The 23,602-nt window shown below is 43.1% G+C and overlaps 1 long non-coding RNA gene across 1 annotated transcript; it reads right to left on the bottom strand.

The window, feature by feature from the left end:
- Window positions 1-248: 248 nt before the first annotated feature.
- On the bottom strand, window positions 249-23,114 carry LOC110197888 (uncharacterized). Its single transcript, XR_002321586.2, has 3 exons — window positions 23,003-23,114; window positions 813-956; window positions 249-400 (listed from the first exon to the last, which is right to left on the bottom strand). It is a non-coding gene; the product is annotated as an uncharacterized LOC110197888 (long non-coding RNA).
- Window positions 23,115-23,602: the final 488 nt, after the last annotated feature.

The raw sequence follows: 23,602 nt of genomic DNA, 5'->3' as shown, positions 1-23,602 counted from the left end.
GTTGACAGAAAGCTGACCTTGGAGCTAAGAAGACCAGGGTTCAAGGGCTGCCTCTGACTCATACAGACTATGTGACCCTGGGTAAGTTATTTCACCTTTCAGTGCCTCCAAGGCAACTGTCTTATAACTATTCGTTGCCGAGCAGGTGGTGATTTACTTTGTTAGAGGGAGTTTTACTCACCAAGACCGATGAAATAAGAAATCTAAAAAGAACCCCAAGACTCCAAACCAAACCCATAACCCTTTTACTATCCACCTCCCAGATGTGAAGATCTAACACGTAAAGGCACACAAAGTGTGCTCTTGTAATTCATGAAGCCCTGTGTCAATGTGACTGTCCTTCAACGATGTCTCTGTATCACTTCTTGTGCACAAGTCATGGCTGGCCATATGCTTCAATCTGCCAAAAGAACATGGAGTGAGCATTAAGGGTAGCAGATGGCCATCCTCAATCCTGCATTGTTAGCTATGAAATATTAAAAGATCCTGAAGGAGGCTTTCAGGGGGGAGATACTCTAGGAATGATTTCTTAAAGTCATGAACAAGAGTCTTTCCCATTGAGAGGGCATGGAAGTTGTCACCCATGGAGGCGGCCAGTGGGAACCTGGGACAATGAGATCGTGGAACCATTGAAGTATCATGTGATTTCCCCCCTCTGCCCTCTCCTCTTCTGCCTTCCTCTCATCCATGACCCCGAGGGACCTGATGCCCTTCCCTGCTCCTTTTGGCCCCATCCTTGCTTCTGCCAAGCCTATTCTTTCTTTTTCTCATGCAGCTGTTCTCTCTGGCGTTGCGGGGGGAGCCCAGTTTACCATAATTAGCTGGGTGTTTGCAGATGATGACATGAAAGGCTCTCAGGAAGCCTGAGATGCCTTCTTATTTCCATGGGGTAGCTGGTTTCCCTTTGCCAGGCTGGCCATCTTCTCTTTAATTTAATTTTGTGTAGCAGCTGAGCCCTGGTTTCCAAAAAGAACTAATTTGAGGAGTCTATTGAACCTGATCATTAGATTCTCTTTTCCCTGCTTTTGTAGGCAAGGCTGCCAACCCAAAGGTTTTTAGGATGTAAAAGCTCACCCTCCATTTCTTAGACCAGTCAAAGTTCATAGACCTAACACTCAAAGAGAGTAATTATTGTAATTTCACATGTATACCACACATCTCTTGCAGGATATGATGGCCTGAATTTAATAAGCCATGACACTAACTGGCCTTTTCATTTGGCTTGAAATTTAGCTGCTCCCATCCCCAGTACAACCCCTCCCTGTAGAGGGTCTGCTATCCCTATGTGATTTGGTTCTTCAGAGTTCCATAGGTAGGACTTGGCAAATCCAGTTTGCCCATTATTTCATCCCCAGCTCCTTTTGGGGTTCATGATGAGCTGGCCCGGCTGAGGCATACCACAATGAAGCTATTGATCTGTTGAGCAAAATCAGTTTGTAAACAAGATTAAGGGCTATGTTTATTCTACTGGAAAGAGCAAATTGTGCTCACGTACTTTAGAATCATTGTTTTGGATATGATGAGCTGGGCCACAAATTATTTTTATTTGGAAGAAGCAGTTTGCTATAAAGTTGTGAAATAGAGTCCCCACTTGATTTTTTTCCCTCTCTGAGCCTCAGTCCTCTTATCCATAAAAGGGGATAGTGATGCTTTTACTGTATATCTCATGGGATTTCTGGGGAGGAAGAACTTTCTGTAAATATATGAGAGGCATGGTGGATAAACTATAGGACTTGGGCCTGGGTTTGAATCCTGCCTCAGATATTAACTAAGTGACCTGGGTAAGGTGAAGAAGGGAGAGTCAGGAAAAGGGGGGGGGGAAGAGGAGAGGAGAGGGAGGGAGAGCATGTGAGTAGAGTGCTGGACCCAGAGTCAGGAAAACCTGAGTTCTCATCCTACCTGAGACACTTACCAGCTGTGTGACTGCTAGACAAGTCATTTAACCACTATGAACCTCAGTTTCTTCATCTGTAAAATGGAGATGATAATAATAGCACCCAACTCCCAAGGTTGTTTTGAGGATCAATCGAGATAACATCTTTAAAGTGCTTTGGGGGCAGCTAGGGAGTGCCATAGTGGTTAGAGTACCAGCCCTGGAGTCAGGAGGACCTGAGTTCAAATCCAGTCACAGACACTTCCAAGCTGTGTGACCCTGGGCAAGTCACTTAACTCCGATTGCTTCCAAAAAAAAAAAGCCAACTTTGAAATGCTAAAGTGATGCTGGCTATTATTATGAGTTATCTGAGTGGGAGAAAGAGTAAGGGGTTGTAAGAGAACCCATCAGCCCAGGGGTATCAAGGGAAACTGCCTGGAAGAAATCAGCTTGGATTTGGACCTTGGAGACCCAGTAGGGTTTAGCGGTGAGAACACTGGACTTGTATAGGGAAGACTTCAGTTTTTCCTGTTGTGTTCCCATAGGAGCTTCATGATCATGGACGAGTCCTTTTTCTCTGAGTCTGTTTCCTATTGTGCAAGATAGGGATAATTCATGTAGTTCTGCCTAACAGGGTTATTGTTAAGAAACCCTAATTAAAAGCACTCCAGAAAGTTATGTTACACAGGAATCCTGAGATTTGATGAGAGGCAGCCTGTGTGGTAGATAGCTAACCTCAGAGCCGGGAAGACCTCGGGAGGTCAGACTCACATCTGACAGATGCTGACTGTGTGACCTTAGACAAATTACTTAACCTCTCTGTACCCAAGATTACTGCTCAAAATTAGCAGTTGTATTCTAGACAGACCTGTGTTGGTAGTGGGAGTTCCTCACTGAGCATCACTGTTACTGATACCAATGCTAGTGAAGTCACAGATTTTTTTTTTTGTTCTTGTTCCCCTACCTCTCACTCTCACCCACCTATAGGGGAACTGAAGGTCTTAGACCCAAGAAGGTTCTATGTGACACCTTCATCATAGATTAAGGATCAGTTTGCAGGTATTTCCCAGAATTCTCTGTGCCTGACTCCAACCCCGCTTCATGGCAGTCTGAACCCAGGAGAAACATGCTCCTGACCATGTATGCCTTCAGCTGGCCCAACGAGTCTGGGGGGGAGGCTCTTATACCGACTGCTTTGAACCTCCTTTGTTAGGAAGAGGGGTTGAGTAGGGGCGTCAGGGTTTATGTGAAGCCAGCAGAGGGCCAGAGATCCAGAATTATTGGTGGTCATAAATCTTTAGAGACCCCCAGCTGGAGCAAATAACTCGATCATGGCTGTATCTGTTCAGCTGAGCTGGTATAGACAGATCAGTGTTTCGTGTTTGGGAAGGAATTCGTTTTATTGTGGGAGGGGGTGGGGAGGACTATTGGTACCACTAGTGTGCGGAGATCTCTAGGGGTTACTGTGTCTACATGAAATGGTAGTGTGGTGGAAGGGAGCATCAGGGGAGAATTGCCTCAGATAGTTACTAGCAATGTGATCTAGGTAAATCAGTCTCCTTCTCGGCCTCCATTTCCTCATCTGTGAAATGGGGATAATACATGTACTGGCTCCCTGATGGGGTAGTCTTGATGAAAATATTTTGTAAGCTGCAAAACACTGAAGAATTGGGACTTGTTTATTATTGGTGCACATGGAGACTCTTTACAACAGAGAAATCAAGTATCTGTGCCAAAAAATTGGTGTCGCCTCCTCTAAGAAGCCTTTTATGATTTCTCCTTAGTTATTAGTATACCTGTTTGATCTCATTATTTGTTTCCTAGCTGTATTTGGTATGGTTCCTCCTCCTCCCCCCTCCCTCCTGTTCTTCCCTCCCTTCTTTTCCCCCTCCCCCCTTCCCTCCTTCTCCCCCTGCCACAACTCTTAGGGTCAGGAACTGTTCATTTCTGTCTACGTTCCTATTACCTAATATGGTTCCTTGAGCATAGTAGGTGTTTAATAAATGTTTCTTTAATTGAATTCTTGTTAGGAGATATTGTTCTGTAACTCCTGAGGAAGCCCAATTCCTAGGCTCTCTTCAGGAAGTCTTCCCTGATTTTTCCAGTTGGCAATGAATCTTCAGAGAAGGGAGTTTGCCTTTCTCTAATGTACTTATGTAATAGAAATCATAGTTATTTCTCTCTCTATTTTTTAATCTTGCTCATGAATTAAGACTTAGAGCTGGAAGGACTTTTATAGGTCATCTAGTTCAATACACTACCCTTCCCCCAGCCCCCCATTTTACAGATGAAGAAACTGAGGCCAGAGAGATCTATGTATTCAGTTGCAGAAGGATTCACAAGTCAATTAAAAATATATTGCTCTTATTTTCACATCCTTTATTTCTAAATAGACGAATCCATTGCCCTCCCTCATCAAGCCATACCTTTTAAAAAAGAAGGGGGTGGGAAAGGACTTTAGCAGTCTGTCAATTGAATCTGACTCTGTGTGTGTGTGTGTGTGTGTGTGTGTGTGTGTGTGCGCGTGTGTGCGTGTGCGTGCGCGTGCATACGCGCGTGCGTGAGCAAGTGTGTTAGCATTTTTCTCCACTTGTGTTATTGTGATCAATGTATGTATGTCTCCTGAATCTGCTTACTTCACTGTGTATGTTTGTCTTCCCACAACAACTCAGTTCTGCAAATATGAGGCACCTACTATGTGCCATGCATTGTAGGTTTATTCCCCTTCTGGAATGTGAGCTTCATGAAGGTGGGGATCATATTTTAACTGCACTTTTTCCTTCACTGTCTTTCTGTGCTCTGTACACAGAAGCTAAGCTGCTGTTGGAATTAATGATCATTGCTGTGAACTGGCCTGTTAGATTAGAAAGCCAGTGTAGAGTTCACCATGGGGATGCTATTTCCCTCCTGGGGCTGTGGCCAGAGACCTTCTCTTCCTGGAGCCTGGCCTAATCCAATTGCTGACCTCATGGACATTAAGGATGTTTGACATTCATTGGACTCTTTTGAAGAGTGATAACAGAGCCTGGTGGAAATGGGCATTAATCTGAGTAAAAGCAACTTGAGTTTGAATCTCAGAGCTGAAGCGTTTCATGATGAGAAAGAAGACTGGGGTGGGAGTCAGAAGGTCTGGGTTCAAATCTCAGATTTGGCCCTCAATGCTACTATATAATCTGGGGAAAGTCACTGACTAGTCTTGGGGCCCAATTTCCTCATCTGTGAAATGAGGGGTTGGACTAGAAAATTCCCAAGGGTGAGTTCAGTTTCAAATCTATGATTGTAGGTCCCAAACTGCCCAGGTACAGAACTATGGTCAGCTTGCCTCAGTTCTGGGTTTCAGTTTCCTTATCTGGACAATGGGGATGCTATTTTGTAAGACTTACTTCACATGATTGTGAAGAAGAAATTGCCTCAGAAACCTTAAAGCTCAAATAAGTGTGTGTGTGTGTGTGTGTGTGTGTGTGTATGTGTGTATATACACACACATACATATATACATATATACACACACATACACAGCGTGTGCATGTATAATATGTGTGTATTCACACATGCACATGTGTATATATGAAAGGTATGTGCATACACACATACATGCATACAAATGTACATGTACACTTATACATACACGCACAATGTACACATGCATAGCACATGCTTTAATATACATAGCATGCATGTATATATAAATAACACACGTGTATATAATAATCTACACATGTATATATAAATGATACACACACACACACACACATATATAATATACAAACATATAGTGCTTTACAAACTATAAAGGGCCATGTAGGCATCAGCTGTTAAAGCATCGTAGCTACATATTTTTCTTTCCCAGGATTTAGAGCTACAAAGGGACCTTAAGTCTACCCCATCTGACTACTGCTGCTAGACTATTTTGCATCTCTCAACATCCAACTCAATTCTCACAGCCTTAAGATGTAGGTATGATCAGTTTTATCCCCATTTTACAGATAAGGAAACTGAGACCCAGGAAAGTAGAAGGAACTAGTAAGTCATAGGACAACTAAATGTCCTGGTTCACGTTAGGGTGGAAAGACATGATGCTAAGTGGCCCCAGTCCCCCCACCACTCTCCATGAGCTCAGCCATCTGCATTCTTGGAATCTCGAGCTTACTTCCATATGTCTGCCTCAAGCCTAGGGTATCCAGGGAGCAGTGTGCAAAGGAAAGGCTCTTTAAGATTGAGGTGAGTTCCCAGGCCATTTTTGTCTCACTGGACTGGTCGATTTCTCCAGCTGCTCTAAAGATCTGGCATATTTGGATGATGGATCATGCATTTATGAAGCAATAACCCAACCTGAGTCTAATTAACTCCGCATCACAAGGGGTGGGTGTTGGCATAGCCTGGTCCCATTAATGGGTCCTGATGGGCTAAGACTGCCCATTGTGCCTGCCCAGCTGACATATGGCCGTGCTCATTTGGTGAGCTGGACTGAGTCTAACTGAGTAGGGAGTAGCAAGTCAGGGCTCGGGTGAACCCTGTCCTGCCTTGCTACCCCTGGGCTTGGAGGAGATGAGCTTGGATTTTTTCAGTGGTATGAGTACTGAGTTTGGAGTCAGAGTGCTGGCTCTACTCTGGATGAGACTCATCTCTTAAATGTAGATCCCAGATGGCTCTGTGTATAAAGCACTGTGTCTGGAGTGAGGAAGACTCGAGTTCAAATCTGGCTTCAGACACTTACTAGCTTTGTGGCCCTGGGCAAGTCACTTAACCCTGTTTGCCTCTGAAGAAGGAAATGGCAAACCATTCCAGTATCTTTGCCAATGAAACCCCATGGACAGTATTGGCACGCTATGGTCTACAGGGTCATAGAGTCAGAAGCAACTGACAGGTCAGGGATTCTTAACATTTTTGGAGTGTTGTGGACCCTTCTGGCAATTTGTATGAAGTTTAGGACCTCTCCTCAAAAGAATGTTTTTAAATAATTGAAGGAAATGCTAAATTTCAGTGAGAGATAAGTGAAAATGAATTTTTTTCCTCATCCAAGTTCACAGAATCCCTGAAATCCATCAACAGAGCAAAGGGTCTGTGAACTATAGGCTTAGAGTCCCCTGCTTTATCCTTTCCCAAGGGAACCATTCCCTTTACAAAAAAATTAGTAAAAGAAGAAAGAGATATGTAGAAAGGGAAGAGTAGTTGAAGGGAGAAAAACCAATTAACCAATACATTAACCAAATCAACCATTGTAGGCAATGTTTTGTATCTGTATTGTTTCCTCCTACTTCTGCAAAGAAAGTAAAGGAGGTTCTTCTTTCCTTCTACAGGTCACACTTGACCGTCACCATAACACTGCGCTCCTCACATTGTGATTTTCTTTACTTTGTTCTTTCTAGCTGTAGTATTGCAGTCATTGGTGTTTTCTCAATTCTGCCATCTTTTTTGCATCAATTCATATGAGTCTTCTGATGCTTCTCTATATCCATGGTCAGTGTGTCTTTTGGCACAGTAATATTTTGTTGTGTTAATGTACCACAGTTTGTTAAGCTGTTTTCTCAACGATGAACATCTACTTTTTCCCTCCTAGTTCTTTACTATTAGGAAAAATGTTACTATAAATATTTGGGTGGATATGGGACGGTTCTATCATTGACTTCTTTTTGAAACATATGCCTGGCATTGGGAATTCTGGACTAAAGGTTGTAGACATTTTAGTGAATTTCTTATCATAAATTCAAATTGCTTTCCTGAATGGCTGGACCAGTTCACAGATCCACCAACAGTTTGAGTGGGCCTGTGTTCGCACAAATCCTCCAACATCGATTATTTTCATTTTTGGGGGGTTATCTTTCTCATTTTGCTGGGTGTGAGGTGAAAACCTCAGGATTATTCTTTTATTAGTGATTAGAAGCAGATGTTAATAGTTTGCAATTCTTTTGAGACCTGGTTGTTTGTATTCTTTGACTATTAAGCCATTGGGTGAATGGTTCTTCATATTAAATATTTGTATTAATTCCCTATATGTATTAAATAAATTGTATTAATTCCCTATATGTGTTGAACATAGAAAACTAAATTTAAAAGACATACAAAGAAATTCCCAGAGAGAGGGCATAGATCTAATATAAAGTAAATTATGTTAATAATAGAACAGGGGTTTCAGATGGCACAGTAGAAGTGTGCCTTACATGGTAGAGTAAGGTGAGGACGTGGAGGGATGGATCTGATGTGGGTGAGTATTGGAGAGTAGTGGCCAGGGAAGGAAGCTTTATCCTTAGCCAAAGTAGGGAGGATGCTGGAGTATACAGGGCAGATGGTAAGATCCTTCTTGGGTACCCTACCCACCTCAAAGAGACCTAGGTCATGGTGACTAGAGAACTGAATCTAGAGTCAGGAAGACCTGAGTTCAAATTCTACCTATGATGCTTTTTATCTGTGGGTCCTTGGGCAAGTCATTAACTATAAAATGGTGATAATAACAGCACTTATTTCCCAGGCTTGTTGTGAGGATCAAATGAGTTAATATTTGTAAAATGCTCAGCACAGTACCTCGCATGTAGTAGGGACTTAATATAGCCTTCCTCTCTTCCTTCCCTACTTCTTACCTAATAGTCAAGGCGTAGGTGAGTAGAATTCTGGGGCTTGGCTGGTTATAGGCTGATCAAGGCATGCTTGATATATTCTCCCTATATATAGACCTTCAGAGGCGGGTGGGGCAGTGAGGGTGAGGGGCTCTGTCCTGAAGCTCACTCCAATGCTGAACAAGTTATCTCCCCCAGAACAGAGCAGGGGGTTGGAGTCTTAGATGGATCCTACAAATCTTTCCTACCCAAATAACTAGTAGCTTATTTCCGTTTTTATAGAACCATTATTATTATTTCTATTATTATAGATTATTATTTCTGTTATTATAGAACCGTCAGGTCTTTGGAGCCTTGGGGAAGGCTCTAATGATTAACATTTATTTAGCTATTGAAAGTTGGCTAAGTTTTACCTATGTGAACTCATTGGATGCTCACAATAACTCTGGAAGGTAGGTACTCTATGTATTCTCCCCATTTTATCCAGTTTCCTGCCTTCAGGCAAGGCTATGCCTCATCATAAGTTTGTGGAAAATATTTGGAAGGGACCTTGGAGCTCATGCAGCCCAAATGCCTGTTCTAGAGATGAGGAAACAGGCTTAGCAAAGAGAAAGTTGTTCTTGATGTCCCTTAGCCATAAGGACATGTCCTTGAGTCTTCCCTGTCCTGTGCTGCCTTTACCCCCATTTTCCTGGATTCACAGTAGATCTTGCTGTATTTAGCTTCAGCTCTAATACTGTTTCCCTGCTGCCTCCCCACCCCACCCCATCCTGCCTTCCCCTGATGCTTCCAGATGCAGTGTACCTATTTCCTTCATTTTTCAGTATTCATCATCTGCAGCCATCCCAAAGCCTTCTTGACAACTTCATCACCATAACAACCACCTCAATCTAGGGTATCAGGATCATGAGTCAAAAGCCCCTTGGTTCAGATCTCTGCTGTATTATTTATGTGACCTTGGGCAAGTGACTTCCTCTCTGGGCCCGTTTTCTTCCTCTATAAAATGAGACTGTTGGATTAGATGACATATAGGGCTCCTTCTATGGTCCTTTAAGAAGCCAGGTTAATAATAGAAGGATGAGAGTAAAATTCCAAGCTACAACCCCAGGTCTTTTTTTTGTTTGTTTGTTTTTATTTTTTCCCAATTACATATAAAAACAATTTTTAATATTCTTTTAGAAAATTGAGTTCCAAACTTTCTCCCTTCATCCTCTCCTCCTGCCTTGAGAAGGCAAGCAATTTGACATAGATTATACATGTGCATACACATGTCATGAAAAGCATTTTCATATTAGCTATGTTATAAAAGAAAACAGACAAAAAACTCAAGAAAAATAAAAAAGCAAAGAAAAAGTATGCTTCAATCTTCATTCGGACTCCATCAGTTCTTTTTCTGGAGGTAGATTGCATTTTTTCATTATGAGTCCTTTGGAATTATCTTGAATCATTGTATTACTGAGAATAGCTAAATCATTCACAGTTGATCATTGCACAAGGTCGCTGTTGCTATGTACAATGTCCTTTTGGTTCCAGAGATCTGGCAGGTAAGATATTCCATGCTCCCCTAATTTGCTTCTGTTATCACCCTTCATATCTTAATCATGTCCCCATTTTGTCTTTATCTTGGTATAAGGAGTGAGATGTTGGTCTATACCAAGTTTCTGTTTCCTGGTTTTCCCAACAACTTTTTTCAAATAGTGACTTCTTGTCCCCAAAGCTTGGATCTTTGTGTTTATCAAACAGTAAATTACAATGGTCATGTACTACCATGTATAGTGTACCCACTCTATTCTGATAATCTACCACTCTATTTCTTAGCCAGTACCAAATAGTTTTCACTTTATAATACAGTTTGAGACCTGGTACCACTACTCTACCTTCACTTTTTTTTTGATTCCATTGATATTTTTGACAAAAATTCTTTCGTTTTCTTTTTCCAGATGAATTTTTTTTTTTTTTCTAGCTCTAAAAAATATTTTTTTGGTAGTTTGATTGGTATGGCGCTGAAAAAGTAAATTAACTTAGGAAGAATTGTCATTTTTATTATATTGGCTAAGCCTACCAATGGGTAATTAATATTTCTCTGATTGTTTAGATTTGACTTTATTTGTGTGAAAGGTATTTTGTAATTTCATTAACTTAGTTCCTGGTTTGTCTTGGCAGCTAGATTCCCAAGTATTCTATATTGTCTGCAGTTATTTTAGATGGAATTTCTTTTTCTATCAGTTCCTGCTGGACTTTTTTGGTAATTTGTAAAAATACTGATGATTGAACCTGCATTCCTCGTATAAATCCCACCTGATCACAGTATATGATCTTTGTGATATGTTACTACAATCTCTTTGCTAGTATTTTATTAGAAATTTTTGCATCAGCATTCATTAGGGAAATTGGTCTATAGTTTTCTTTCTCTGTTTTTGTTCTTCCTGGTTTAGGTATTAGCACCATATCTGTGAAATCCTTCTTTCCCTATTTTCCAAATAGTTTATATAGTATTGGAATTAATGGTTCTTAAAATATTTGGTAGAATTCACCTGTGAATCCATCTGGTCTCAACCCCCAGTCTTTTTTATTTATTTTTTTTTTGTTTGTTTTTTGCAAGATATTTGGATTTAAGTGACCTTCCCAAGGTCACACAGCTGGTGAGTGTCAAATGTCTGGTCTGAGACTGGATTTGAACTCGGGTCCTCCTGACTCCAGGGCCAGTGATCTATCCGTTGTGCCACCTAGAGGCCCCTACCTCCAGTCTTTTTTTTGTTGGAGGAGTAGGCAGAGTCTCTAGAAGCAGAGTCTATATGCTATGTCGTGAAAGAAGGTCAATGAAGAGTGGTGGATAGAATGTTGGACCTGCAGTCAGGAAGACTTGTGTTCAAATCTCTACACTAGCTGTGTGACACTGGGCAAGTCACTTAGTGTCTCTCTCTGCCTCAGTTTCCCCATTTGTAAAAATGGGGATGGTTTCTGGCAAGACTACTGGGAGCAGGGGGAATCACATTGGATTGTGTATATAAAGCAGACTTTAAAGTGCTATGTAAATGTCAGTTGTTAGTGTGGTAGAATGGGAAAAAGAGATGGACACAGGGAGATGCAGTGTGGCTTAGTGGAAAGTGTACTGGGCTGGGGGCAAAGGACACGAAATTGGGGACTGACGCTGCTGCTCATTAGCTGTGTGTCCTTGAAGATTATATAGAAGGTGTTCTGCAAACCTAAAATTGCTGTATAGAGGTAGTTTTCTTAATGAACAAGTACATACTATGTGCCAGACACTGTGTTAGAAGTGACAGAGAAAAAGATGGAACTGGAAACCATTCCTGCCCTCAAGGAGCTTACATTCAAACATGGGAGACATGCATTTAAAGTACAAGCAAAATACATGAAAGGTTATTTTGGAGGGGAGGCATTAGTGGCTAGAAGACCAGAAAAAACCTTATGTAGGAGGTGGCGACTGATCTGAGCTGGAATGTGAAGAACAGCGAGAAAGCCAGTTTGCCTGGACCAAAGAGTGCACAGGGGAGGCTAATTATACAAAGGGTGAAAAGGTAGGTTGGAGTCAGGTCACTAAGGCTTTAAATGTCGATTCAGGACGTGATGCATTTTACTCTTGAAGTAATTGGGAGCTGTGGGAGTTTATTGAGCAGAGGAGTGATGTGGTCAGACTAGTGGTTTTGGAAAATCGCATTGGCAGATGTGTGAAAGCTGGACTAGAGGGGGGGAGAACTTGAGACAGGAAGACTAATTAAGAAGTTATTATCATAGGTTTAGAGCAGTAAGGGACCTTCCAGGCTTTACACCTAGTCCAGCCTTACCATTGTATAGAAGAGGGACTGAGGCCAAATGATCCATCAGGGTCACTCAGGCAGTAAGTGCCTGAAGCTAGATTTGAACTCAAGTCTTCCTGACTCCAGGCCCAGTTCTCTATTGACTGTGACACTGAGCTGTCAGTAGGCAGGAGTGGATTAATGGGTAGAGAAAGACATGGAACTTTTTAGCTTGCTTGGTCTGGAGTGGAGCTGGGCACTGGATTCAGGAGTCAGAGGACCTAGGTGGGAACCCTAGCTTTGCTACTTACTTGTGTGATACTGGACAGGTCACTCCCCTTCTCTAGAGCTCAGTTTCCTCATCTGCAAAATGTGACGGATGACTTAGATGATCTCTAAAAGTCCTTCCCAGCTCAAGATCCCCTGATCCCAAAGAGTCCTTTGAATTCTTTCAGGGCTAAAGAGAAAGGGACCACAAGATTTAGCTCTGAGGAGGATGCTAAGTCTGTGCCATGTTGTTTGTTCAAAATAAGGTGACCAGAATATTCTCCGCCAAGACAAATTCAGGGACATGGATTTGCATGCAGCTTTAAATAAATCAGTGCCTCATTTGCATACATTTGCCTGTTTGTCTGGCTGTGAGGGTTCAAGTAAGTATTTGAGGTTGGATTTGAATTCTAGTCTTTCTAACTCTAGGCCCTGTTTCCAAACCAGTTCTTGTAACCCATCGTCAAGGTGACCAACCTTGGTGGAGAAGAGACCAGCCATCTCTGCTTGCACCAGTGCCACGTACTTATTAATTGCTGCTCATGGGTGGGTAAGCTGCCCCAGGAACAATGGTGGCCTTTGTACCATTAGGAAATGTATGCAAATGAGGCACTGATTTATTTAAAGCTGCATGCAAATCCATGTTCTCCTGTTGTCCCTACAGTGAAATGTGGCATAGTATCTGATGGGGCTGGTTGGACCTATATGGGAAGGAGGTAGTCTTATGGGTATTGACCTGGAAAGTACTTTGGGGATTATCTGGTTCAACTACCTCACTTTACATTTGAGGAAACTGAGGCCCAGAGAAGTAAAATGACTCATTTGAGGTCATATGGACCATTCAAGATCCAGGTCCTCTGGCTCTAATTACTACTCTTCTACCAATTGAGCCCACCTCCTGCCTCCAGCCATGCCAATAGAAATCTTTTCATAAAATTTTCACAGGAGTGCCCATGTCCTTCCAAATAGCCTAATAATAATAATGACAATAATTAGCATTTATATAATGCTTTAAAGTTTTAAAAGTATTTTACAGATATCTCTTTTGGATTCTTATAACACTCCTGTGAGGTAGTATTATTATCTCCATTTTACAAATGAGGAAACTGAGGTAGAGGTTGACTTGCCCAGAGTCATGCAAGGAATCTCTGAGGTTGGACTTGAACACAGGTCTTCTTGACTCCAGTGCTCTATCCTCTGTGCCACCAGACTGCCTATTAATAGTGTTCTTTGTTCTGGAAGGGCTGGTGTAATTATAGTGAATTGTCTCCTTCTGTTCTGTACTGGACTATATGTATGACTTGGATGAGAGGAAGCCTTCTCTCATACCCTATGCTTTCTCTACCTGTAGAAGATTCAATACACCAACATTTATGAAGTATTAAACTAAGTGTCAGGCTTGATTTTTCTTCCCCCCCAAAAGAATGTTGGTCTAAGAGTGGGAAGCATCTAGGTTCAAATCTTGCCTCTAACAATGACTAATTGTGTCACTCTTAGTAAGTCATTTAAGCTTAGCTTAGTCTCCATTTTCCTTATCTTTAAAATGGGGGTGCTATCACCTAGCACTTCCTCCTTCATTTGTCCATCTTGAGGGTAAATGATTTTTAAACTCAAAAAACCAGGCATCTCTTTCCACTTGGGGACGGCTTTAATTGCTAGGGAGTTTATCTAGGGTTACCTTGGGAGTTTAAATGAGAAAATGCATTTAAAATGCTTGGGAAACAAAGCACTATGCATTCTTCTCCACTTCATCACTAACCTCCTTCTCACCCTGGAACAATCTCCACCCTAAACTCTCCCCCACCTTCTGATAGGTGATTTCTTATCTGGGGCTGCCATGTCCCAAGGATCCTCAGCCATGCTCACTTCACTCCCTGCTGACCTCTTCTTTGGACTTCTCTTGACCTTTCTTCTGAGTAAGTACCTTCCCTAATTAGAATGTAAGCTCACTGAGGGTAGATAGTGTCTTGTTTGCTTGTATTTGTATCTTAGTGCTTAGCACAGAACCTGGCAGACAGCTAAAGCATGTATTAAGGGCTTACCCCTTTGTCAGATTATTATTATTATCATTATTGCTTTTATTATTATTCTGGGCAACAAAATGAAGTCGTCAGGTAGCTTCTTCCTCGTACACAACCAGGTAACCAGGAGCTGCTGAGCACCGTAGTTTAAGAAAGAATTAATAAAGTGGAAAGCTTTCTGAGGAGGGCAACAGAAATGGGGAAAGACTTTGAGCTCATATCATGAGGATTGGTTGGAAGAAATGAAAACGTTTAGCCTGGAGATGAGAAATTTTGGGGTAAGGGGGGCAGGGTGCAATGAAGAGGTGAAGACAACTGTCTTCAGGTATTTGGGAGATGAGATTTGTTCTGTTTGGATACAGAAGGCAGAACCAAGAGCAATGAGGGAGGAAAGTTTGGGTTTGATGTCAGGAAAGGCTTCTTAATGTTGAGAGCTGTCCCTAAATGGAAGGGCTACCATGGATGGTGGGTATCCCCATGTTGGGACTCATTAAGTAGAAAATGAATGACCACTTGTCAGGTATGCTACTATGGAGATTCCTTTTGGGTGTAGATTGGGCTAGATGGTCTATGTGGTCCCCTTCAGCTCTCAGATTCCATGAGAAGCCTTCCCAACCATAGTGGTACCCAAGATCCAAGATGCTCTACAATTAACGAGGCCTGGCAAAGCAGCTCCTTCCTGGAGCAAGGGAAAAAAAAGATTGCCAAGAATTTATTAGTCTAATTACATTTTCCTAATGCGGTTGACCTCAGCTGCACAGTAGTGTGCTTATCAAAGCTGCAATCATCCCGACATTATTGGAGTTTTAATGAGAGGCAATGGGTTATTGTCCCCCTTTGACTTGGACACTAGCTCCAAAATCCCCCAGATGCCTCTTGGAGAGGGGGGAACTGGGGAACAAACTTTCCTTTGCTCAAATATTATTTACATTAATAACAAGGATTGGGAGGGAGTGGTTTACTTTGTGTTTGGAAGGAACAGCAGCTCCGTGACTTCTCCAGGCTGGCTGCCTGGTTCAGCCCCTGCTGGTGGGAAGTCCTAGAGACCTGGCGGTGTGGGATCCCAGGGCAAGTCACTTGTCTTTCCCTAGGCCTCCCTTTTCCTACCTAGGAGATGAAGGGATTGGATTAAATCTTTAAGGCTACTCAAAAGAAAAAACAAATTTGTGATTCTATAGAGCTGATAATAGGAATCGACACAGACAAAAAGGATTTCATAAAAAGCTATAGTGTTTGTAAATAGTAGTAGAATGTGAGCCCCTTGAGGGAGAGGATTGTCATTTCTCTATCTGTATCTCCAGAACTTAGCATAGTGTCCAGCATATAGTAGGCACTTCACAAATACTTGCCAATCATATTTCACTTGCCCTTTTGATCCTTATGCAGTAGGTAATCTAGATATTGTCCCCATTTTACGGGTGAGGAAATGAGAGATGCCTCGAAATGCACTAGTAAGTTTTGTCTCTGTATTCACAGTGCCTGGCACATAGCAGGTGCTTAATAGATGCTTTTTGATTAATTTATGGCCCAGAACTTGTGAGTTCATCGGGAGCTTCCATTGTAGAAACTCCCTCCATCAATACAGATGATCAATTCATAATCTTAGAGTTACCGGGGTGAACCAAAAAGTGGCTTGCCTGGGATCACACAGCCAATACGTGTATCAATCAGGTCTTTCTGACCCTAAATCTGGTCCTTTAGTCACTATATCATGCTGCCTCTCAGAAATAATAAGAGCTGATATTTAAATAGCTCTTTCTGAGCCATTTGGATTGATTTCGGAAATTCTAAAGGTCTTTTAATGACCCCAAGCTCGTCCTTTAAAAAGGTAGTAGGTGGGGAGGGTTTAACATCTATATTCTTCCAATAAGGTTATATAACCCTGAGTCATGGAACACTGCAGGTTCTGAAGATTTTTTTCAAGTATGTGAAGGGCGATGAGATTTGTTCTTTTGGTGGCAGAGTTTAGAACTGGGTGGAAATTGCAAAGAGGAAAACTTGACAAAAGGGGAAGCTACCTAGGATTAAGAGCTCTCTAAATGATGGCCATTGTGGGAGGCAGTGGGTTCCCTCTGTTGGAGTTCTTCATGGTGAGCCTGGGCGACTGCTTGTTGGAGATGAGACAGTGGGGCTTGCTTTTTGAGAATGAGTTGAACTAGATGGCTGTTGGGGTCCCTTCCAGGTCTGAAGTTCTATGAAATTAAGTTGAGTTATCTAAGGGGTAATAGAGAGGGATGTAATGATTGAGAGCAGGTTTCAATGACACAATGCACAAATGAGGAACCCTGAGGGAAAAGAGGTGTAGATCAAGTCGAAGGAGAAACATAGGACTGAAAATAATGGCCCAGGTGGGCAGCTTGGTGGCATAGGGGATAGAGTACCATGCCTGAAGTCAGGAAGACTCATCTTCTTGAGTTCAAACCTAGCCTCAGACACTTACTAGCTGTGTAACCCTGGGCAAGTCACTTTACCCTGTTTGTTTCAGTTTCTTCATGTGTAAAATGAGCTGGAAAAGGAAATAGCCAACCACTCCAGTATCTTTGCCAAGAAAACCCCAAATGGGGTCATGAAGGGTTGGACATGACTGAAAGGACTCAACAATAAGAAGTAGCTAGAGTGAGGATACTAGTGGAACACACAAGCTATTCTTGTCCTTGTCCTGAAGACAAGGAGGATCCCAGAATGCCCATGGGATCATCAGGTATGGGGAAAGGGTGATGGGAGAGCATCACGGATCTATGGGAGAAGTGATGTGGCCTTTCATCAGCTCTTTAATCTGTGGAATAACACTGTAAGGTAGGAACTATATTCAGGATTTTATCTCCATTTTACAAATGAGGAAACTGAGGCTTGGAGAAATTAAGTGGTCTACTTGGAATCATTCAGCTACTAAGTATGAGAGGCAGGATTTCAGACCAGATCTTTCCTGACTCCAGTTCCAGCACTTCTATTGTGCTACCTCGTTCAGATACATCAGATTCTATGAAGTGACTTGACCACCATCACCCAGGTAGAAAGTGCCAAGCTGGAACTCTCATCAGGGTCCTCTGAACCTATCCAGTGTTCTCAACAACTCTTATAGGGCTGCTTATTTTGAGGTAGCAATGTTTGTCTAAGGATTAGATTGTAGCATCATTGGTTTAGATCTGGAGGGGCAGAAGGGCCAAGAAAGCATTTCTCAAGAATGTACTATGCTAAGCATTGGAAGAACAGACACAGCAGAGGGAAAGCAAATCCCTGCCCTCAAGAAGCTTGTGCTCCAATGGGGAAGAAAACACAGGAGTCATAGGTCTACAGATGGAAGAAATGAGAGAAGCTATCTAACCCCACCCCTTATCTTACTGATGGGGAGACTGAGGTCAGAGAAGTTAAATGACTCCTCCAACATTGCACAAACAGGAAGCATCAGAGATTAGCTCTGAATCCAGGTCCTCTGACCCAACAAATACTGCCCTTTCCATAATACCAAATTGCCTTAATAGTTTAAGAAATGGTGCCATAATAAATTAGTCTGTGCTTCCCTTCTCCCCTCCCCCTATTCTGAGTGAGGAAAACCAAGACCTGAGTGATCTTGTCTGAATGTCGTTGTGCCTCTTGGCTTTTCATTTGGAGTACCAAGCCAAGGTGGCCTTTGACATCACCTGTAACAAGCCCTGAGGGACTCCTGGGAGACTGTTACCATCCTGGTAACTTTCATTCCCAAAATGCTTTTAAGTTTACAATGTACTTTCCTCAAACAATTGTATGAGGCAGGCAATTCGAGTGTTTGTGAGGTCATGCCTGAGCCCAGGACTTTGGCCTTCCCAATATGCCACATTGACCCTCCTCTCTTCTTATTAAACTCATGCCTCTTTTGATCTCACCACCTCTTATCTTCAATTCAGCTGGAAGTGTTGCTGACTTGTTTGCAGGAGATTACACCTCCTTCCCCCAATTGGCCAGGCCCTTCCCATGGAGGTGGAAAGATAGAAGGAGCCGATGGTTTGAAATACTTCTGTTTTCCCGTCTTTTACAAACCAACAAGACCATTCCCCGTCCACGTCATCTCTTTCCTCATCTCCCTCAGAGTAGAGGCCTCTGGTCCCTGGGAGAGTTTTTCTTTGCTAGAGTTACTACTAAATTGCAAGCTTCCTTAAGATCAGAGACAATCTCTTATTCATTAGTTGGGGGAGAAAGGTAAGGTTTTACACTTTGGCTGATACACACACACACACACACACACACACACACACACACACACACATTGTACACATGCAAGTTCATGTTATTGAGTTCCAGGGATATTAATGACTTAATCATTCAGCATGAATAAGAGTATGACATGACAGACAAAAACCATCATACTCTAGCTACATTGAGAAATGCAGAGTTCAGGTCTAAGGAGGTGAAAATCTTGCTTTACTCTGATCTGATAAGTCCATATCTAGTCTTGTGTTCAGTACTAGGCAAGGTTTTTTGAAGGGGAAGAATGTTGACAAGATGGAGAGAATACAAAGGATATTGACCAAGGTAATGAAGGAACCCATGTGAGGATCATTTGAAGGAATTGGGGAGTGTTTGGCTTGGAGGGAAGAAGACCTAGGAGGAGGGTGATGCAGATGTATTTGAAGGACAGTCATGTGGAAGAAGTATCCGATTTCTCTTTGGCCCAAGAGGGCATAATAGAGCTAGGAACAATAGATAAATACTGTAGAGTGGTAGATTTTGGGTCCTTGTGCAGATTTTTTTTTTAAACAATTAGAGCTATCTAAAAGTATAATGGGCTCTCTTGGGAGATAGTGAGTTTTCCATGCCTGAGAGGCTGACTAGGGGGAAACACACTAGTCGGGGTTTATGAATGACAGTTCTTTAGGGTTACTTTTAGAACCGTGAAAAAAAAGTGGCATCTGCCTGCTAGAGACCCCATCCTTGAAGTGGGGGAATGGTCCTGGAGGGGGATTCTTTGTGTACATGATCACATTTGATCCTTCAAATATTATCTTTGTTTTATAGATGAGGAAACCATCTCAGAGAGACTAAGTGATTTGTCACTTAGGGTTACACAGCTAGTAAGTGTCTGAGACAGGATTTGAAATTAGGTTATCTATTATATTGCTCTGAGTCAGGAACCTTGGGTTTGTATCCTGATTCTATCATCTGTTAGTTGTGGGACCTGAGATCCATGACTTCCCTTCCCCAAATCTCAGTTTTCCCATCAGTAAAACTTTGTAGGGCAGTTGTGAGGAAACTCTTGTAATCTTTAATGGCTTATGAAAAGGGAGCTATTGAACTATAGCAAGGATTCATGGGAAGCCTTAGCCATGTGGGCATCCTGTTAGCCAGGACTTGCTCCATTCCTAGCATCTTCATTGGAAGGAGCTCCTGGCCTGGGTCCCTCCCTTGCTAGAACTCACAGCGGGCAGGCAGGAGGTTTGCTGAATGCATAGATTTATAAGCACTGATTAAGATTGGCTCCTGCTGGAGGTATGCATATGACACCTGGCCGGGAAGGAAGTGGGAGGGGGGAAGCAGGGCAGGAAGGTAGAAGTGAAAGGCAGCTTCCCTTGAAGGTTTCCTTAATATATCCTTGCTCAGCTGTCTGTGGTGACAGGTGCCCTTCTGACAGAAGAGGGATGGACTTACTCAGCCAGTCTCATTTCACTTCTGTTCCCCACCCCCTTAACCTTATTAGTATTCAGGACATACTGGCTTCCCTCCAGTCTGGGCTCTTCCTTCCAGGAGAAAGGAACTGTGGGGCTTCTGGGCCAGCTTAAAGAAGCCACAGAAAGCTGGGCTGTCCTACCTGCCTACTACCCACACAGAATAGACAAAAAAGCCACTGGATTTGGAGTGAGAGCATGGAGTATAAATCACACCTCAGACACTCTTTGTGAGGCCGTGGGCTTAACTTTTCTGTGCCTCAGTTTCCTTCACTGTAAAATTAGGCTCAGATTCAAACACATTTAAGTTCTTTTCTCTTAATCTATGATTCTATGATCTCTTTGTAGAGTTATTTGTTCACCAGGGGAGAGGCGGAGTATTATAATGGAAAGAGTACTGGTGTTGGAGTCGTAGGACTCCAGTGTGAATCCTGGCTCTGCCAATTATTACCTGTGTGATCTTGGGCAAATCTCTGGGCCTCAGTTTTTTTTTTTTTAAATCTGCAAAGTGTGTGTGTGTGTGTGTGTGTGTGTGTGTGTAAACTTGATAGTCTTTAAGGTTCCTTTAAGGTTCTAAGTCTATGAATTTGTGATCGTCTCATCCACGTTGGCTACAATCTGAGCCTAGTTTTCCCTGGGCTGTGAATCTGGACCCTCCTAATAGTGGTTGGATAGCCTCTTTGAGGGGATGGGAAGTCAGGTTCTAACTGGGGTCTCCAGTATTTCCCGGCACTCCTTAGTATGGTCAGAGCCCTTTTGCTTAGGAGACTCTCCATGAAGTCACTTTAAAAGGCTATTTCACTTTATACAGTGAATCATATGGTTCCCTTGGGACCAGAACAGGGAGGGGACTAGCAGAGTCTAGTAATGAAGGATATCATGAGAGAGAGATGGGGGGAGAGAGATGGAGAGAGAGAGAGAGAGAGAGAGAGAGAGAGAGATGGAGAGAGAGAGAGAGATGGGGAGAGAGAGAGAGAGATGGAGAGAGAGAGAGAGATGGAGAGAGAGAGAGATGGAGAGAGAGAGAGAGAGAGATGGAGAGAGAGAGAGAGAGATGGAGGGAGAGAGAGAGAGAGAGATGGAGAGAGAGAGAGAGAGATGGAGAGAGAGAGAGAGATGGAGAGAGAGAGAGAGAGAGAGAGAGAGAGAGAGAGAGATGGAGAGAGAGAGAGAGATGGAGAGAGAGAGAGAGAGAGAGAGAGAGAGATGGAGAGAGAGAGAGATGGAGAGAGAGAGAGAGATGGAGAGAGATGGAGAGATGGAGAGAGATGGAGAGAGAGAGAGATGGAGAGAGAGAGAGATGGAGAGAGAGAGAGAGAGATGGGGAGAGAGAGAGAGATGTGGAGAGAGAGAGAGAGAGATGGGGAGAGAGAGAGAGATGGGGAGAGAGAGAGATGGGAGAGAGAGAGAGATGGGGAGAGAGAGAGAGATGGGGAGAGAGAGAGAGATGGGGAGAGAGAGAGATGGGGAGAGAGAGAGAGATGGGGAGAGAGAGAGAGATGGGGAGAGAGAGGGGGAGAGAGAGGGGAGAGGGAGAGATGAGAGAGATAGGGAGAGAGAGGGGGAGAGAGAGAGAGAGGGAGAGAGAGAGAGAGATGGGGAGACACACACACACACACACACACACACACACACACACACACACACACACACAGACACACAGACAGACACTGCTGCTGGCCTATTGAGGCCTGGTTATCGAAGTCATTATCCCTCGGGCTAACTCATACCAGGTAGGTGGTCAGGATGATGGTAGGCCTCATCGTGTGGTATCTGTTTTGGGGTCCTATTTGGTGGCACACCATAGCATGTGCTGGGTGCCCCAAGGGAAGTTCACTTTATACCAACAAAACCCGATTCAGACATTGCACAGATTCAGCTTTAGATCACCTTGTGGTGAAGGAAGGCTGACACCCTGCCTGCTCCCTGTCAAGCTGTGGCTGTTATGTCTCCCCACCTCATTTGCTGTTGTGAATCTGCGGGAGGTAAAGGGGAGAGGGGAGGAAGATGGTGGTGAAAAGAACAGACATCCCAAGCTCATGAAGTCTGGTGGAAAGAATGTTGGGCTAAATGTCAAGAGACCTGGGTTTGAATCCTTACTCCATCACCGTCCAGCTTTGTGTCCTTGTGCAGAATGCTTTCCCTCTTTGAGCCTCAGTTTCCTCATCTGTAAGAGAGCCTACTTGTCAAGGTTATTTCTTTGGAAGAAAGTGCTTTCTAAATCTTAAACCACCATCATTATTGAAGATGAGAAACAGTGTGATATAGTGGATAGAGTTTACACCTGTAAAGTGAGATCACAGGTCCACTCTCTAATTAAGTTATTGATAATGACCACACAGCTGTATGAGCTTAGGTAAGTGTGTAGACTTGGCCACCTGATGGATAGTTGAAGAGTGTAGCTTGAGAAAGATCTGAGGATGCCTGGAGGGCTGTCACTGGGACATGGTAGCATCTGTAAAATGGGGATGATACATTTCCTTCCTGAGGTGTGTCAAGAAAGCAAAATGAAAATAAGGCGCTCTATAACTCTTAGCGTGTGTATTCTGGCTCTCTCACTCTGAGCCGGGCTACTATCTCGGTTTCCTGGGTCCCAGGGCAGTGTCTGGGGGTGGAGGTGTCTCTTTAATGTCATTGGCTCAAGCCTGTGCTGACTGTGTTCCCTTCTATTGTAGGGGCCTATGACCAACACCTCAATTACATTTAACCAGTTAACACTGGGCAGCTTCTGCCAAGGGATATTTAATTCAAAGATATAGTAAAAACAAATATGTATATATCCTCCCCCAATTTCTCTGGGTTATACTCTGCCCTATATCCACCCATCCACCCCTGCTCTGGAGCTGTAGGCCCAACACTTAGCTCAGTTCCTGTGTAACATCGGTCTCACCAAATGCATGTCTAATTGTGGTATGACTGCCATGATGAATCCTTAGAAGCTTCCACTGGCCCAGGTCCAGCGTCCCTTTGCTCCTCAAGGCACTGATGCTGGGCTAGCTATAAAACCCTACTTAGAATGTTGGGACAGCAGGGCACCCTCTGGACCTCTCAGACTTATGAGGTCACAGTGCTTCCACTCCCTCTATCTATAACAGAGAACAAATGAAAAGCTAAGGACCAATGGGACAGTGTGGCCTTAGACTCTCCTTGGATGCTGTGAATGAAATGGACTGAACTTTCTTAGAAATGACTGAAGCAAAGGGGGAGGTAAATGAAGCTGATGGGCTCTTTTGAATGCCTATGAGGTCAAAGAAAGTCCTCTTCACTACCTGATTGGTCAACCAGAACCAGTTATGGAAAATCTACGCATGCTCCATAGTCTTTCCACAGCTTACACGCAATCATTCTCCAAATATAAGCTTCCTAGCATTCTCCACGTGGGGAAGATGCATTGGCTAAGGAAACTGATAGGATCTGTTCCTGTGCCAGAGCCCTATCTTATGACTATAAAGTGTTGGTATTTCTGGCTTTCCTTAGGCACCTGAGTATG

The sequence above is a fragment of the Phascolarctos cinereus genome, unplaced genomic scaffold, assembly GCF_003287225.1.
Source record: "Phascolarctos cinereus isolate Bilbo 61053 unplaced genomic scaffold, phaCin_HiC Scaffold_726;HRSCAF=1367, whole genome shotgun sequence".
NCBI lineage: Eukaryota > Metazoa > Chordata > Mammalia > Diprotodontia > Phascolarctidae > Phascolarctos > Phascolarctos cinereus.
Note: the sequence above shows the minus strand (reverse complement) of the source record. Positions and strands in the feature narration are given on the sequence as shown.